Source organism: Rutidosis leptorrhynchoides, chromosome 2 (genome assembly GCF_046630445.1).
Source record: "Rutidosis leptorrhynchoides isolate AG116_Rl617_1_P2 chromosome 2, CSIRO_AGI_Rlap_v1, whole genome shotgun sequence".
In the NCBI taxonomy this organism is placed as follows: Eukaryota; Viridiplantae; Streptophyta; class Magnoliopsida; order Asterales; family Asteraceae; genus Rutidosis; species Rutidosis leptorrhynchoides.
The window spans coordinates 647,833,503-647,849,974 of record NC_092334.1 but is presented as its reverse complement, the minus strand read 5'-3'; positions in this window follow the sequence as shown (position 1 = coordinate 647,849,974).

The following is a 16,472-nucleotide window of genomic DNA, read 5'->3' as shown; positions in this document are numbered from 1 at the left end:
GCTTTTTCCTTGGACTCTTAAGGGAGAAGCAAAGAGATGGTTAGATAAGCAACCAGAGGGTACGATTACCTCTTGGGAGATTTTGATGGATAAGTTTTTATCGAAGTTTTTCCCTGCGTCTCGAGCTGCTAGACTTCAAGCAGAAATTTCTCAATTCAGACAAAAGAGCAGCGAGACACTATTTGATGCTTGGGACCGTTATTCTAATATGCTACGCTCGTGTCCGCAACATGGGTTGAATGATTTACAGAAGGTCCAGATTTTCTACAAGGGTTGTGATATCCCAACTCGTCATACTATTGATCAAGCAGCAGGTGGTACGTTAATGGATAAGACCGAAGAAGAGGCGCTAGAGATAATTGAAAAGTAAGCTGCTTATTCTCACGAATGGCATCAAGATCATGAGTCATTCCATTCAGCTTCAGTTAAGAGAACCGAAACCCATGGTGCATATGACGATTTTGGGTCTATAAGTGCTAAGTTTGACTCCTTTGGTCGGAATTTGGAGAAGATAAATAAGGATATTCATGGTATGAAGGTTGGTTGTGAGTATTGTGGGGGATTACATCTGGAAAAAGATTGTGATGCAGGTTTGACTATGAATCAGAAGGAAGAGATCGCTTATATTAGTCAACAGAACAACAATCAGTTTCAGGGACGTGCGCAGTTTAATAGGAATTTCAACAATCCCTATAATCCTCAAGGTAATCAAGGTTCGAGGTTCCAGCCAGGTTCTAGTGGAGGATATCAACAGCAAGCTCCCGGGTATTTTCAGAAACCCCAAGCCGAAAAGAAAAAGTCCAACCTTGGATCTATGATCGAGAAGCTTGTGATATCTCAAACTCAGCTTGTTACTACTGTTACTCAAAACAATGAGAAGAATGATCAAATGTTTCGAAATCAACAAGCAGCGATTCAGAATCTAGAGAAACAAATTGGTCAGCTTGCTAGCCAGAATAATGTGAGGAAACCGGGGGAGTTACCGAGTAAGACCGATAACAACCCGAAGAATGGGCACGTTAATGCTATCACAACCCGTAGTGGTTTTGCATATGATTCACCGAGTAAGCCCGATGAGTATGATTTACGAGTGCCGTTGGTTAAGGATAGTGAGCCGGTTGTTGTTAGTGAACCGAAGGGGGATAAGGAGCCGGAACAGGTGATTGAGAAGGTTGTGAGGGTACCGGAAACTGTTGCTGCTAAACCGGTAGTTAAAGAGTATCAACCACCGCTCCCATTCCCGAGGAAGCAGAGACTGGAGAAGCTGGAGGCAGAAAAGTCCAAGTTCATGGACTTGATTAAAAAAGTTAACATTAATTTGCCTTTTATTGATGTGATTGCAGGTATGCCCAAGTATGCAAGGCTTCTTAAGGACTTGCTAACTAACAGGAAGAAGCTGGAGAACGTGTCTTCAGTCAGGTTGAATGCCGCATGCTCAGCGGTAGTTGCAAACAAGCTTCCCGAGAAGCTTGAGGATCCTGGGAGTTTTACCATTCCTTGTTTACTGGATAATTTGGATTGTATCAGGGCGTTGGCATATTTGGGGGCTAGCATAAATTTAATGCCCTACTCTATTTATTTGAAGCTAGACCCCGGGGAGTTGAAACCCACGCGTATGGCTATTCAGCTAGCGGACTGCTCTATTAAATTCCCTCGTGGAATTATCGAGAATATGCTAGTTAAGACCGGGTCATTGGTTTTCCTGGCCGATTTCGTGGTGTTAGATATGGAAGTGGATGATAGGATTCCCCTGATTTTGGGTCGGCCATTTTAAAATACTGCTAGGTGTATCATTGATGTATATGGCCAACAATTGACCCTTCGGATAGATAATTTGCATGCAACTTTCTCAATCGACCATACTTTAAAATACCCTGCGTACACCGATGATGTATGCTATTTTCTTAACACTGTGAATGTCCACTCTGAGTTATTGCAGGAATTCCCAGAGTTACAGGGTTCAGGAGAGTGTTCATTGGTTGAAATTGATGAAGAGTTGCAGGTTGAGGAGGTGGATATTTTAACCACCTTGACGGAAAACGGCTATGAGCCGACTGAGGAGGAGTTCAAAGAACTCGAGCGTGATGCGGATTACCGGCGCAAGTCTTCAATTGAAGAATCTCTCGAGTTAGAATTGAAGCCACTTCCAGATCATTTGGAATACGCTTATTTGCAGGAGGAGTCTAAGCTTCCGGTAATTATTTCTTCTTCTCTTACTACAGGTCAGAAAACTGAGCTTGTAACCATGCTGCAGGCCCATAAACCGGCCATTGCGTGGAAAATTCACGACATTAAGGGTATTAGTCCCTCCTATTGCACCCACAAAATCCTAATGGAGGATAACTCCAAACCTGTGGTGTAACGTCAAAGGAGGTTAAACCCGCACATGCAAGATGTCGTGAAGAAAGAGATCATTAAGCTCCTCGATGCAGGTCTGATTTACCCGATCTCTGACAGTCCTTGGATTAGCCCGGTACATTGTGTACCTAAGAAAGGTGGTATGACTATTACCACCAATGATAAAAACGAGTTAATTTCCACTCGGACTGTCACGGGGTGGCGTGTTTGTATTGACTATCGAAAGTTGAACGACGCCACACGTAAAGACCACTTCCCGTTACCTTTCATGGATCAAATGCTAGAGAGGTTAGCCGGAAACAGCTTTTATTGTTTTCTTGATGGTTTTTCGGGCTATTTCCAAATTTCTATCTCGCCCGAGGACCAGGAGAAAACTACTTTCACGTGCCCGTATGGCACATTTTCATACCGACGCATGCCCTTTGGCCTTTGCAATGCTCCGGCCACTTTTCAAAGGTGCATGATGGCCATATTCCACGATATGATAGAGGATTGCATGGAGGTGTTCATGGATGACTTCTCGGTCTTCGGTGACACTTTTGATTCATGCCTTCTTAATTTAGAACGGATGTTGGAACGGTGTGAGAAGTCTAATCTTGTGCTCAATTGGGAAAAGTGCCATTTCATGGTACAAGGGGGCATAGTTCTCGGGCACAAGATTTCTAGGGACGGTATCGAGGTGGATCCCGCGAAGGTAACGGCTATTAAGAACCTTCCACCTCCCACCGATGTTAAGGGTGTTCTGAGTTTTCTCGGGCACGCCGGTTTTTACCGGCGATTTATTAAAGATTTTTCTATAATTGCTAACCCGATGAACAAACTCCTCTAAAAGGACACGCCGTGGAATTTCTCCGACGAGTGCCAAAAGGCATTCGATCTTCTTAAGGAGAAACTGATCAATGCACCAATCATAATTGCTCCGAATTGGTCCCTTCCATTCGAGCTTATGTGCGATGCTTCCGATTTTGCTGTTGGCTCTGTTTTGGGTCAGAGGTTCGAGAAACATTTTCGACCCATCTACTATGCAAGCAAGACCTTGCAGGGAGCACAATTGAATTATACTACCACTGAAAAGGAGCTCCTTGCGGTGGTCTTTTTGTTTGATAAGCTCCGGTCCTACTTAGTGTTATCTAAGACTATTGTTTTTACAGACCATTCTGCTCTGAAGTACCTATTTTCGAAACCGGATGCGAAACCTCGACTGCTTAGATGGATCTTGCTTTTGCAAGAATTCGACATCGAGATCCGGGATAAGAAGGGTGCTGAAAATCTAGCGGCTGACCACTTATCTAGACTCGAGAACCCAAATCTCGAAGTCCTTCACGAATCGGATATCCATGATGATTTTTCCGATGAATATCTAATGGCGATGGACAAAGTGGACGAACCGTGGTACGTGGACATAGCTAATTATCTCGTTGGAGGATTCTTGGAAAAAGGGTGGTCGCATCAAAAGAGGAAGAAATTCTTCAGTGACCTTAAGTACTATTTCTGGGAGGCTCCCTATCTTTTTCGTTGTTGTCCCGATGGGGTTATCCGCCGGTGCATTTCCGGTGAGGAGTGTATGCGTATTTTGACCGAGTGCCATAGTGGGCCTACCGGTGGGCATTTTGGACCCCAAATCACGGGGCGTAAAGTCTATGATGCCGGCTTCTTTTGGCAGACAATTTTCAAGGATGCCCACCGGATTTGCAAGTCGTGCGATTCCTTTCAAAGGGCCGGTAAAGTCAACAAACGGGACGAGATGCCTCAACAGAGCATCCAAGTTTGCGAAGTATTTGACGTTTGGGGAATTGACTTTATGGGGCCATTTCCGAAATCTCAGAATTTTAGTTACATACTCGTTGCAATTGACTACGTGTCTAAATGGGCCGAAGCGCAAGCTTTACCCACAAACGATGCACGAGTTGTGATTTGCTTCCTTAAGCGTTTATTCTCTCGATTTGGAACTCCTAAAGCTTTAATTAGCGATAGGGGTACTCATTTTTGTAACGCGATATGGAGTTCTCCATAAAGTTTCTACTTCATACCATTCCCAAATGAGCGGACAAGTTGAGAATACCAATCGAGCTCTCAAAGGGATTCTTGAGAAGACTGTGGGGTCGAATCCGAAGGAGTGGGCGAATAAGCTCGATGAAGCTTTGTGGGCGCTTAGAACCGCCTACAAAACGCCAATTGGTACCACTCCTTATCGGTTGGTTTATGGAAAAGCGTGCCATCTCCCGTTGGAGATTGAGCATAAGGCTATGTGGGCGCTTAAAAAGTGCAATTTAGATTTGAAGGAAGCCGGACGCCTAAGGGCGGGGCAATTGAATGAGCTTGGTGAATTACGCCTTGATGCGTATGAGAATTCGTTAATTTATAAAGAGAAAACCAAGCTATGGCACGATAGAAGGTTAAAGGGTCCGAAAGAGTTTAATGAGGGCGATCGAGTGCTCTTGTTTAACTCTAGATTGAAGCTTTTACCGGGAAAACTTAAGTCCCGGTGGACGGGACCATTTGTGGTTGTTAAGGTGTACCCTTACGGTGCGATTGAGTTGAAAAATGCTAGTGGTACGACCATTAAGGTTAATGGACATCGTGTGAAGAAATATTTCGATGGTCCATTGGAGATTGATGATGGGGTTCACGTTGAACCCGATCCTAAGGTTACTTGAAGTTGGAAACGAGTCTTGTGAATGACTCGGTAATAAACTTCACATTGTTGTATAGTTTGTATGTTTTGTGCTTGTTTGATGATATGTGCAATGTGATCATGCTCGGATTTTTGTTGGGGTTGTTTGGGGGTTTTTAGGTTGAGAAAATGGGTTAAAATGGCTTAAAATTGAGAATTTTTGAGAAAACAGCATTTGGGGCGCCGCTCCGTATTTGTGCGCGTCGCTCCACATAAAAAAACCTGATGTGCCAGATATTTGAAAACTCTCGACCTCGATTTTTAGTTATATGGCGCGCCGCGCGGCTCTTTGGCGCGCCGCGCGATTCCTGTCGGGCAGCATTCTTTGCTTTTTAATTGAAATACATCCGAATTTTCTCCACCACACAAAATAAAAAATGGGTACCAGCTGTATTTACTCTCCATTCCTTCATTCTTTTCATTCACAACACCTCTTTTACACCTACAAACACATAGATCTTACAAACCCTAATTTTCAAATCTTAAGTTTCTTGTGCAATTAACTTCAAATCTTGCAAGAATGGTTAACCCAAAGGTCCGATTTTGTTTCCTATCTTACTAATTTCATCTTATTGTATGTAATTAATTGCTTAATCTTTGATTTATGTGATGAATTAGTGTGGGGTTTCTTTAATTGGGATTTTGTGTTCTAATTAGTGATGGGTTTTGTTAGATGATCATTATATGCTTTAATTGCATGATTTACTTGGTGTTTTTAGAAGTTGTAATTGATCTAGGGTTTGTATATTTGAGAATTGCGAATTTGTAGGTGATTAAGGTGTTCTAAGCTTGAAATTGATCTAGTTTTTGAATCGTTTATGTGTTTTTGAACTAGTGTGGGTTGTGTTCATATGGGCGGGTCATAATGGTTTGAATGACTTGATGTAAAATTGGTTTAGTTGTGTATGATGCCATGCTAGTGAGGATGAAACATGTATTTTTGAGTTCTGATGAGCATGTTGGTGGTAGTAATTTGCATTGGTTAAAATTGGCACACATGATGAACTTTTCTAGATTTTTGGAAGTTAAGAAGTGTTATGAGTAGTCGTGTTTGCTAATATTTTGGTAACGGTGTTAAGTGAGTGTAGTTGATATGATGAATTGGTTTACATGATAGTATGATATGAGATAGATTGTGGTCTTGGCATTGTTTTACAAGTTTTATTTGTTAACTTGGAGATTGTTTTCAAAAGTGGATTGACATGAAACATGGTTTGGTTGTGAATGGTACTTGGTATTTATTATTATGACTAACACTAACTTTTGAGTTTGGTGTTTTGTTTTCTTTACTCGTTTCATGAATGTAGAGATCAAGAGGAACCCAGGAACAACCAAGGCAACCACCGAATAATCCTGAATTATGGTTATCTCACATCTCGAATGATGAGGATTTGGAGGAAAGGTTCACAACAAATAGCGCTCGTCCGATTGAGCGAACTTATTATTTAGATTGGTCGCATCTTTCATCAGCGGGTCCTAATATTGTTCAGGAGTTGCGTCGTTACTTGTGGGTAGTTTATGCGGGTAATGAGTTGAGACCTTATGAAAGGTTATTTGAGATTAATGAAGATATTTATGAGCAGATAACTATAGAGTTTTTCTCAACTGTTAGCTGTCGACCTCGAGTCTCTCCGACCGAGGCAGATTTCTTGACGTTTAGGCTTGGCGGGTTAGAGCGTCGCATGTCTAAAGTTGAGTTGGCTCGGGCATTAGATCTATATCCTGAGTTGACTGATAATGATTTGAAGTGGCATTTGATGAATTGCAGAGTGTTTGGGGAGCAAGTTTTCAGTGAAAGTGATTATTGGCCGACTGTGGCAACTGCTAGTGCTGGTCCGTTTAGTTCGAGTCGAAGTGTTCGGTCGATGCTTAGACTTCCTGAGGATCGAATAATTTTTAAGATGATCGCTACAATGTTTATGGCGAGGAGAAACACGAACAAAATTCAGCGAAGGGATCTTTGGATCCTACAACAAATTAAACTGAGGGAGCCGATCGATGTCCCATGTATGTTAGGGGTATGGTTGCAGGAAATCGGACTGGACAACCGCACGGAACGCCCATTGTTAGGTGGGCATTTTGTTACTAGGTTAGCTCGGGCGTTTTCGGTCCCGACGAGTAGGTGTGATGTGGTAGGAGTTTAGGCGATGCCCACCAGTATTCTGTTTTTCTCTAAGGCTGAGTTTATTCGTCGTGGTCCAGCGGGTTGGGTTTTATGGTCTGATAAAGAGCAACAGCAACAGCCAGGTGAAGGTGCAGGTCGTGGACGTGGACGTGGGGCTAGTCGATCCACGTATGAGGCTGGTAGCTCAAGTGGTGCGAACGAACAGGGTACGTGGTCAATGGGTGAAGAGAGTTGGAATTCGTTGGTGAACAGTGTCGACGGTCTTCATATCGAGTATAGGGACAGCAGGTCAGCATATGGTGTTCAGGTGGAGCATAATCAGCGGATGTTGGCAGAGCAGCGTAGGCATAATGAGGATTTGATGACTTGGCACCAACAAAATTATGGGTCGATTAACACAACACTAGGACAGTTTGGAACAGAGTTGGGTCATTTGGGAGAGTGTGTTGACAGGGTTGAGTACGATGTTAGGGGAATTAGGGCCCACAATCAGTGGGAGATCCATCAGCGACAAATTCAGCGTCAGATGCGTCATAATCCGGAGGTGTATATTCCGACGCGAACTACCATTCCCGATTATACGTCTGTTACTCCTCCGAGACCGGATCCTTCATATGACCCGTACCAAGCTTGTCAGGATACGTATGGTGTGAACTGGGACCCTACCCGAGATTTTTGGCCTAGCAGTGATTGATTGTTGCTCATGTTATGTTGTATTTGTTTTAAACTATTTCCGTTTCGTTGGTTTGTACTTAGATAATTTTATATTTTGCCTATGTACTGTGGATTTATTCGGGGACAAGGCGTTTCGGTACCGGGTGGTGCCACCTTGTCCCATTTATGTAGTTCGTATGTTTTTATTTTTATAGGTTTGTTGGTGAAACGCTTTTTCAAGTCTGGCATTAAGTTCAGCAAAACTACTTGATTGATGATATTGGTGTGAGGATCGGGAATGGACGATGTTCTTATGCTGGCAGTCAGTTCAGCGCCACCTGTCACTGTCATTCCATGATTAGTGGTTAACTCGATAAGTTTTTATTTTTCTTACCCTTTCGATTTTCATCTATTTTTGATCTCAAGTGATGGGGACATTACTTGATCTCAAGTGTGGGGTGGGGATGTAAAATCTCTCGGGTTGGTTGTTAATGAAATCATCATCATACTAGTTTTGATATTAAAAAATTTGACGTTTCACGGGGTTTTGGTCATAAAAAAAATTGAAAAAAAAATGAGAAAAGTTAGTAGAAAAAGAAAAAAAATATAGAAAAACAATTGAAAATTCGGCCAAAACCTTTATTTTGATAATTGGCTTGGTATTTTATGGTATAATTTGCGTTTTCAAAGAAGCCAAAAGTGTTCCACATGTTCATTACCATTGGACATGAAATCCTACGAGTTCGGGGAACTCAATAGTAGGTCACCTGTACCAAAACGGGTGTAAACCGTGAGAGAGCGGTGATTGCATAGCGTGATTGTGACCAAATCACATGCCAGATCACAAACTTTTGGTTACTTGGTATAGCAGACTTCCGAAACTATATCATTTTATTATTACATCATCTAATGGTGTGATACTGTGGGAAGAGGAGCCTCGAGTTTCACCAGTGCTGTCCTTTTTAGGAGCAATAGCTACGTGCTTGTGTTTGCTTAGACAACACAACCCATAGCCAAAAGCTATGGCACCCAAAGGTTTTTGGGATTTATTAGAAGGGTAGTATCTACTTCTTACCTTTCTTAAAACAAGCAGAAAAGCTTGTCATGTGGGAAGTAGGCAAACCGGTGTTAATTGAAACAGATTGGCACTTCCGAGTGACTCGGATCCACTCATTAAGGAAGTAAAGTCTTCCGACCATTTCACTTGGTACGTATACCTCTTAAGCGTACCATTTCATTACCCATCATTTCACGATGAGGTACTGTTAGAGGAGAAAGTCTTGAACTTTCAAAACATGTTCATTATTTTGAATGTGAAATCCTACATGAACATTAAAATTCATACGTAGGTCATCTGCACCAAGGCGGGTGTCAACCGTATGAACGGTGATAGTGGCGGGAGGTCAAAACCGGACCATGCGCTAGATCGAAAACTTAAACAGGGCGATCCTCATTGTTTCTCCTAACAAGGACAATGTTGCACCCTACCACCTTATTTAACCACACAGGATGTATCTTTTCCACCTTAAGGGAGTCAAGTCTCCCGAATGACACACTTGCTGATTTGTTTCAGAAGATGTAGTCCAGACCAGTTGTAGGGTGACGAAAAATCTTGAAAAGTCATTGCTAAAATCGACTGGAAATCTACCAGGCCTCAACGTCAAACAGGGAAACTGGTAGTCAAAGCTTATCTCAATGAGGGAGATTTGCTAGTCAAATGGGAAGCGCACCATGATACACAAAATGTCAGTGATTGATCAGATTTCCAGTGGATAACCTCCGAAAAGGTAAGATATCAGCTTTTAAGCCTGATGAACCTCAATCTTTATGGTTGACTTAATGGATTAGATGATCACCTCATGATTATCGATGATATCTGGACGTAATGTGTATCTGTAACGACCCTACTTTTTCCGTTATCTTTTACCGTTAACTATTTAACGACCGTTAATTGTTATTCGTGCCACGTCATTTCTATGACCTATATTATTATTTTTGTAATAATATATTAATTATTATGTGTTATATGAATATTTGTATTCATATTTTAAATTATACGTTCCTACGAGTCGCGGATTTCTATCCGGCGAATCTTTTCGGTTTTCAAACCAACGGTCGAACTTTTGGAATTTTTAAGTCCTAATTATTTTAAATATGATATTTTGATGTCATATGATTATATATAGTGTTTATATATTTTATTCGTCGCGTACTTATTATCTCTCCGAAAAATCAATCGCGTAGCGGCGTTTTCGCGTTTCGAGCTTCGTTCGGGCTTTCGGGCCACAAGCAACTAGTCATTATTCAATTTGGCCCACAAATGGGGCCCACCCATGGTATTTTTGGCCGGACACCCCATGGGGGAGGGGTATAGCCTCTTTTGTTTTTCATTTTGTGAATTTATCATCTCATTTCACTAGTTTCCCTAAACCTAAAACACTCTCATTTTTTTTTTCTTCTCCCTCTTTTTCCTCCACCATGGCCGCCACCTCCCATCATCATTATCATCTTCATTTGATCATCATAAAGAACTCATTTCAAGGGGCTTTTAGCATTTTTGGATACTACTCTTCGAGCTCTACACATCTATATCTTTTGATTCTCGATTAGGGTATAAACCCTAACCCTATATTTTTAATTTTTTCTTTATTTTTCTGTATTTTTATGATTATTTAGTAGTATGATGTTTGTGGATTATTGTAATGGTGTTTGTATGCATAGATGTACTCATAATCACATGTTTTCGGTTTGTAAAAATTCTGGACAGCAGCTTTTTCGTGTGTTTCTGACTTTGTAACTGATATAAAAGTTAAAATAAAGTATATAAATGAGTTCCTCTCATCAAGACATTAATTTTAGACTCCGGATTCATGTCGTTTCGATTCCCGGAGCCCTAGATATGCTTAATTTGATTTTTGGTAAAGATTGAAAGGTGTTATGGGCAAGAACAAGGTATGGTCCGACTTTGTGATCATCCTTGGTGTCTTTAGGGTGTGTCAATTTGGTTAGGACTGATGGTGGGACGAATTTTCATGTTCGGGTCACCTAAATCCGAGCCACGGTTCACCCGTTGTGCCTAAATCACTGTTTTGAGTAAATTGAATTCCCAAGTGTTGTCATGGCTGTATATCACGACTTGTGGGCTGTTCATGGTGTGTTCTTGAGTGTACCAAAGTGTCGGGTGGTTTGCTTAGGCGGAGATATATGTAAGGCTCGCCGAAAACCGACACCCGGGGCTCAGGATACGACCCGATGAACTTTTGATTTAAAACTTGGGATTTATTATTAAACTTATGATATAAATAATGGATTTCATTATCATTTAATTACTTATGATATAAAAAGTAATTATTATTATTATTATTTAAGACTTATGATATATATTTATTATATCATTTAATTAATACTTATGATTTAATTAACATTTTAATTAAACTTGTGATTAATAATACTTTCATTATTAATGGAAAATACTTATGATAAGTATTAAACTTATATTATGAGATTATTATAATAAGACTTATAATAAGGGTTAATTAATTATTTAATTATTATAAGGCTTAGTTATTATTTAATTATAATTTAATTATTAAATACTTATGATTTAATAAGTATAATTAGAAATTTATGATATGATTAATAATTCATTATTAATTAATAATACTTATGATATGATTTAAAATTTATTATTAATTAATAATACTTATATTATGACTAATATTTAATTAAGTAATTAAATACTTATGTTATATTAATTATATCATATAAACTTATCTAAACTTTAATAATTCATTTTTATTTAATTAAACTTATGTTAAGACATAATTATACACTTTTGACTTTAATAAACATTATAACCTATGTTATTATTATAACTTACACTTTTCAAATTAATGTTGACTATGTTTGACCAAGGTTGACTTTTGAGTTGACTTTCGGTTGACTTTGACTTTCAGTTGACTTCTGTTGACTTTCTAAATAAGGAAACTTTCCTAACTTCAAAACTTTCTAAAAATAGAACTTTCTAAATTTGGAAACTTTCCAAAAATAGAAACTTTCCTAAAATAGAAAACTTTCCAAAAATGGAAACCTGCTAAAAATAGAAACTTTCTAAAAATAGAAAGTGTGTGTCCGTATGCTGTTCCAGTCAAACCGAGGCTTGCCGAGTGTTATTCTATGTCTACTTGCAACATGTACAATAGCTATCATACTAAGACTTGACCTAAGTTAGTTATTTATATCGGCCTGCTTTATTTATAGGTCGGCGTTGTGATCTTTCTTGACCACTTTACTTTATTTGCTGTTCGCTTGTTTGTGAGATTTCTTCAGTTGCTATTAAGGTGAGTTATAGTCCCATTTTTCTATTTTAAATCTTTTGGGATGAGAATACATGCAATTTATTTATATTTTGGACACAAGTGGAAGTTGGTTTAAATTATTCATTGTGAGTTGAACAAAAATATTCCCTAGTCTGGTAACTGTAATCACTGGTTTCTACTGGTGAACGCGAATCCTATGGATAGATCTATCGGGTTTGACAACCCCATTTCGAGCTAGTCGCGCTAGCAATTTATAATCGGAATGTTTAGTACTTCGTATTTTGTTGTAGATACACTTGTTCGGTGTATATTATTTATTGTGTTTGGCAAGGGTAAATAAATGGTTAAGTGGTTACCAGGTGGCTCACGGAAAATGGAATAATGTTTTATTATATGTTTTCTAGCATATAATTTGGTGGTTCAAAAAGGAGTTTTTATGTTTTCAAACATAAATTTTTATTGTTTAAATTAAATATTGTTTGCAATATTAAACCTATAATTCACTCAACATTTTTGTTGACAGTTACTCGCATGTTTTATTCTCAGGTTCATGATTGATTGCTTCCGCTGTGCTTAGAGAGTCTGCATATTTATGATGGCAGCTTTTGTTAAACATTAACTTGCATTCTATTTTGTTACATTAAAAAGTGGTTGTTTGTTGACTTTATTTTGGTCAACTTTTGGTTAAAGTATTATTGTATAGTTTTTCTAAACTTATACATTTTAGTAGATTTCCTTTATAGGAAATCATTTTTAAATAAAGAATGCAAGGTTGTTTTATTAAATTCATATAGAGTTTCGATCAAGCTGTGGGACCAAGTGACGGAGCCGTTAAGTGTTTTGACGGAGTCGTCACAGTTGGTATCAGAGCTCTGGTTGTAGGGAATTAGGCTGCATTGATGTCGTTACCCGGGTCAATAGGGTGCATTAGTGAGTCTAGTCTACAGCCCGGCCTATTATATATTATTATATGTGATTATTTGTGTCGTGTTGGTATGTATATTGTTATCATACATACATTTCTATTATGTTCTGAATCCGGGAGGAACTCCCATTCCGATTTAAACGTATTCTCCGACTCATGCGAGTTCATCTTTTAAAGGAACACCTCGGTTAGTGAAACCGAGGGGGTGTCATTCTTGACTTCTGGAATTCTCGACATTTCTATGTCATAATTAGTGTTTATTGATATAACGTTTAAGTTACATTACGTGTTCTAGAATGCTCGGCATTTCAATGTCAGCTATTATGTTTAGGTATATAACATTTTTGTTATATTACGTGCATTTGTGCCGTTGTGCCTATATGCTTTGGTTGTTGAAACGGAAAACGTCATTCTTACTTTTAGAGATTCTTGGTACTTCGAAGATATTTTATGTCATCGTTACTCCTATTCATTACTTTCGATGTCTTTGTCTCTTGTGCTATCCTTAGCACATTGTTAAGAAATTGTTTTAGGGAAATTGTGTTGAAATTCGAGGTTGACCACGTGTCCTGACCTTATGTAGTGATATTGGAATGGAACTATGAGTTAGTGAAATATAATGGCGTCAGGCCAACGTGATTATATTACTTTAATTCATAAAAAGTCCCAATATTGTGACATGAGGAATAGAAAGCGAGTCAAAGAAAGTTTGTACACCACTCATTCGGAAATTCTAACGTTATTACATGAGTAAGGAAGATACTCATTATCTTATTTGTTGATATGCGAGAGACTCATCTTAACCGAACTACCTACCCCATGTTTTATCATTTATAACTCGCTTGTTAGTGACAGCTTCGCACGTGAATAGTTTTGACCCAAGGACTTGTGTTCTGATAAAAGTCAAGACATTATTTAACTCATTGGTTTTCATGACCTCGTAGCATTTATTGACTAGATGTCGCAAGACGATTCAAGTCCTTCACTCGAGCTTTAACGATCTTACTTCAACTCGTAACCTCTGTGATGCGGATACCCTGCTTTTCATTAAAAATTTTACACATTTGTGTAATTGGGCGGTTCTCACGAGATTTATGGGCGAATAGAAGTAATGAAATACTTTGTCATGTATACTATTTATAAAATCATATATGTACGTATGAATTCAAATGGACAAATTTACCCTTACCTATTTTGGCTAGTATACACTAATTTATACCTTCAAAATTATTTTAAAACCACTCTTATTGAGTTGTCTAGTTAACTCAAATTGATTTACGTAAAATGGTACACGTTGTACATACTTCTAAATTTACTAAGAGCTTCGTTCCATTTATGGGGTTACATTAGACGTTTAAAGCTTTTTCAAAACTTCTTTGATTGATTACATTAGAATTTTCGCATTACTCTACAGAGTGTTTGGATCACATTTCTTCTCATCCTCCGTTTAAGGATGAAAATTTACCATTAAGTCCATTGATAGAAATTCTTACACCAGTTTGGATGCCGGTTTTATAAAATTTGTTGGAAAGTCTTTGCGCTCATAGAATTTTCCCTCTTATGGTTGGACATGGCCGAAACGCAGACCGATAAATCAAGTTTCTGGGGTACACTCGATGGTCACCTTATTGTAGAAAAGGCGCTAGGTGGGTTTCTACCCCAACTGTTGTTATAATGGGTATCATGGATATATATTACTCTAGACCGTTTGAGGAGTTTCTACTCTCAATTTTCGCTGTCAACCGCAACACCCTCGTAAACATCAATCCTAGGATTCGATACTTTAGGGTGCACGAAATTATTTTTGGAGATTCATCTCACCTGGAGTCGGCCATTCTTTATAACCCATGATTCGCGTTCTTTTCATCCGCACATAAATTTAAGAATATGGATGAATCCTAGACTTCCTCGCTCATTGTACAAGGAAGTTCACTCTCGTTGAATTATCACACCTTTCATATGTCTTCCTTTCGGAAATATAATGAAAATTTACTTTGGAGTCCATGATCCTCGTTAACTCCTTTGAGAGAATTGCCTTAAATATCTATGCCACCGATGTGACTACTCCATATTTATTTCTTCCTTCATTATTGCAACTTTATTTCATCCGTCCAAGTTCGTCCCCTTGGGGAGCTCCCGTTTTGTTCGTTGAGAAGAAAGATGGTTCATTTCGTTTGTGTATTGATTATCGTGAATTGAACGAGCTTACTGTTAAAAACTGTTACCCTCTTCCGAGAATTGATGATCTGTTCGATCAACTTCAAGGTTCGTCCGTTTATTATAAGATTGATCTTCGTTCCGGTTATCACCAATTACGCGCTAAAGAAACTGATATTCTGAAAACTGCTTTCCGCACCCGTTACGGTCACTTTGAATTTCTTGTTATGCCGTTCGGATTGACAAATGCACCTGCTGTGTTTATGGACCTCATGAACCGTGTGTGCAGACCCTATCTGGACATATTCGTTATTGTTTTTATCGACGACATCCTTATTTATTCTAAGAGTGATGAAGAACACGAAGAATATTTGAAGTTGGTGCTTGATTTATTGAGAAAAGAAGAGTTGTACGCTAAGTTCTCTAAGTGTAATTTCTGATTAAGAGAAGTTCAATTCCTTGGATATATTGTTAGTAAACAAGGAATACTAGTTGATCCCGCCAAGATTGAGGCAATTGAAAAGTGGGAAATTCCGAAAACTCCTACTCAGATTCGCCAGTTTCTAGGATTAGCAGGCTATTATAGAAGGTTCATTCAAGATTTTTCACGAGTAGCGAAACCTCTGACTGCTTTAACGCATAAGGGGAAGAAGTACGAGTGGAAGAGTGAACAAGAGTCTGCTTTCCAAACTCTGAAGAAGAAGTTAACTTCTGCACCGATACTATCACTACCTGAGGGTAATGATGATTTTGTTATCTATTGTGATGCTTCGTGTCAAGACTTTGGTTGTGTTTTGATGCAACGAAAGAAAGTTATTGCGTACGCGTCACGTCAGTTGAAGATTCACGAGCAGAATTATGTAACCCATGATTTAGAGTTGAGAGCTATTGTGTTTGCACTTAAGATTTGCAGACATTATCTATATGGGGTCAAAGGTACATTGTACACTGATCACAAAAGTCTTCAACATATTCTTGATCAGAAACAGTTAAATATGAGGCAACGAAGATGGGTTGAGACGTTAAATGATTATGATTGCGAACTTTTATATCATCCGGGAAAGGCCAATGATGTGGCTGATGCATTAAGTCGTAAAGAAAGGGCTGAACCTCGCAGGTTTAGGGCCTTGAATATGACAATTCAAACAAACCTCGCTAGGCAGATCCTTGAGGCACAATAAGAAGCCTTGAAGGAGGAAAATTTTGTAACGAGAAGGTCCGAGGCTTGAGTAAACAGTTAGAGGTACAAACAGATGGTAC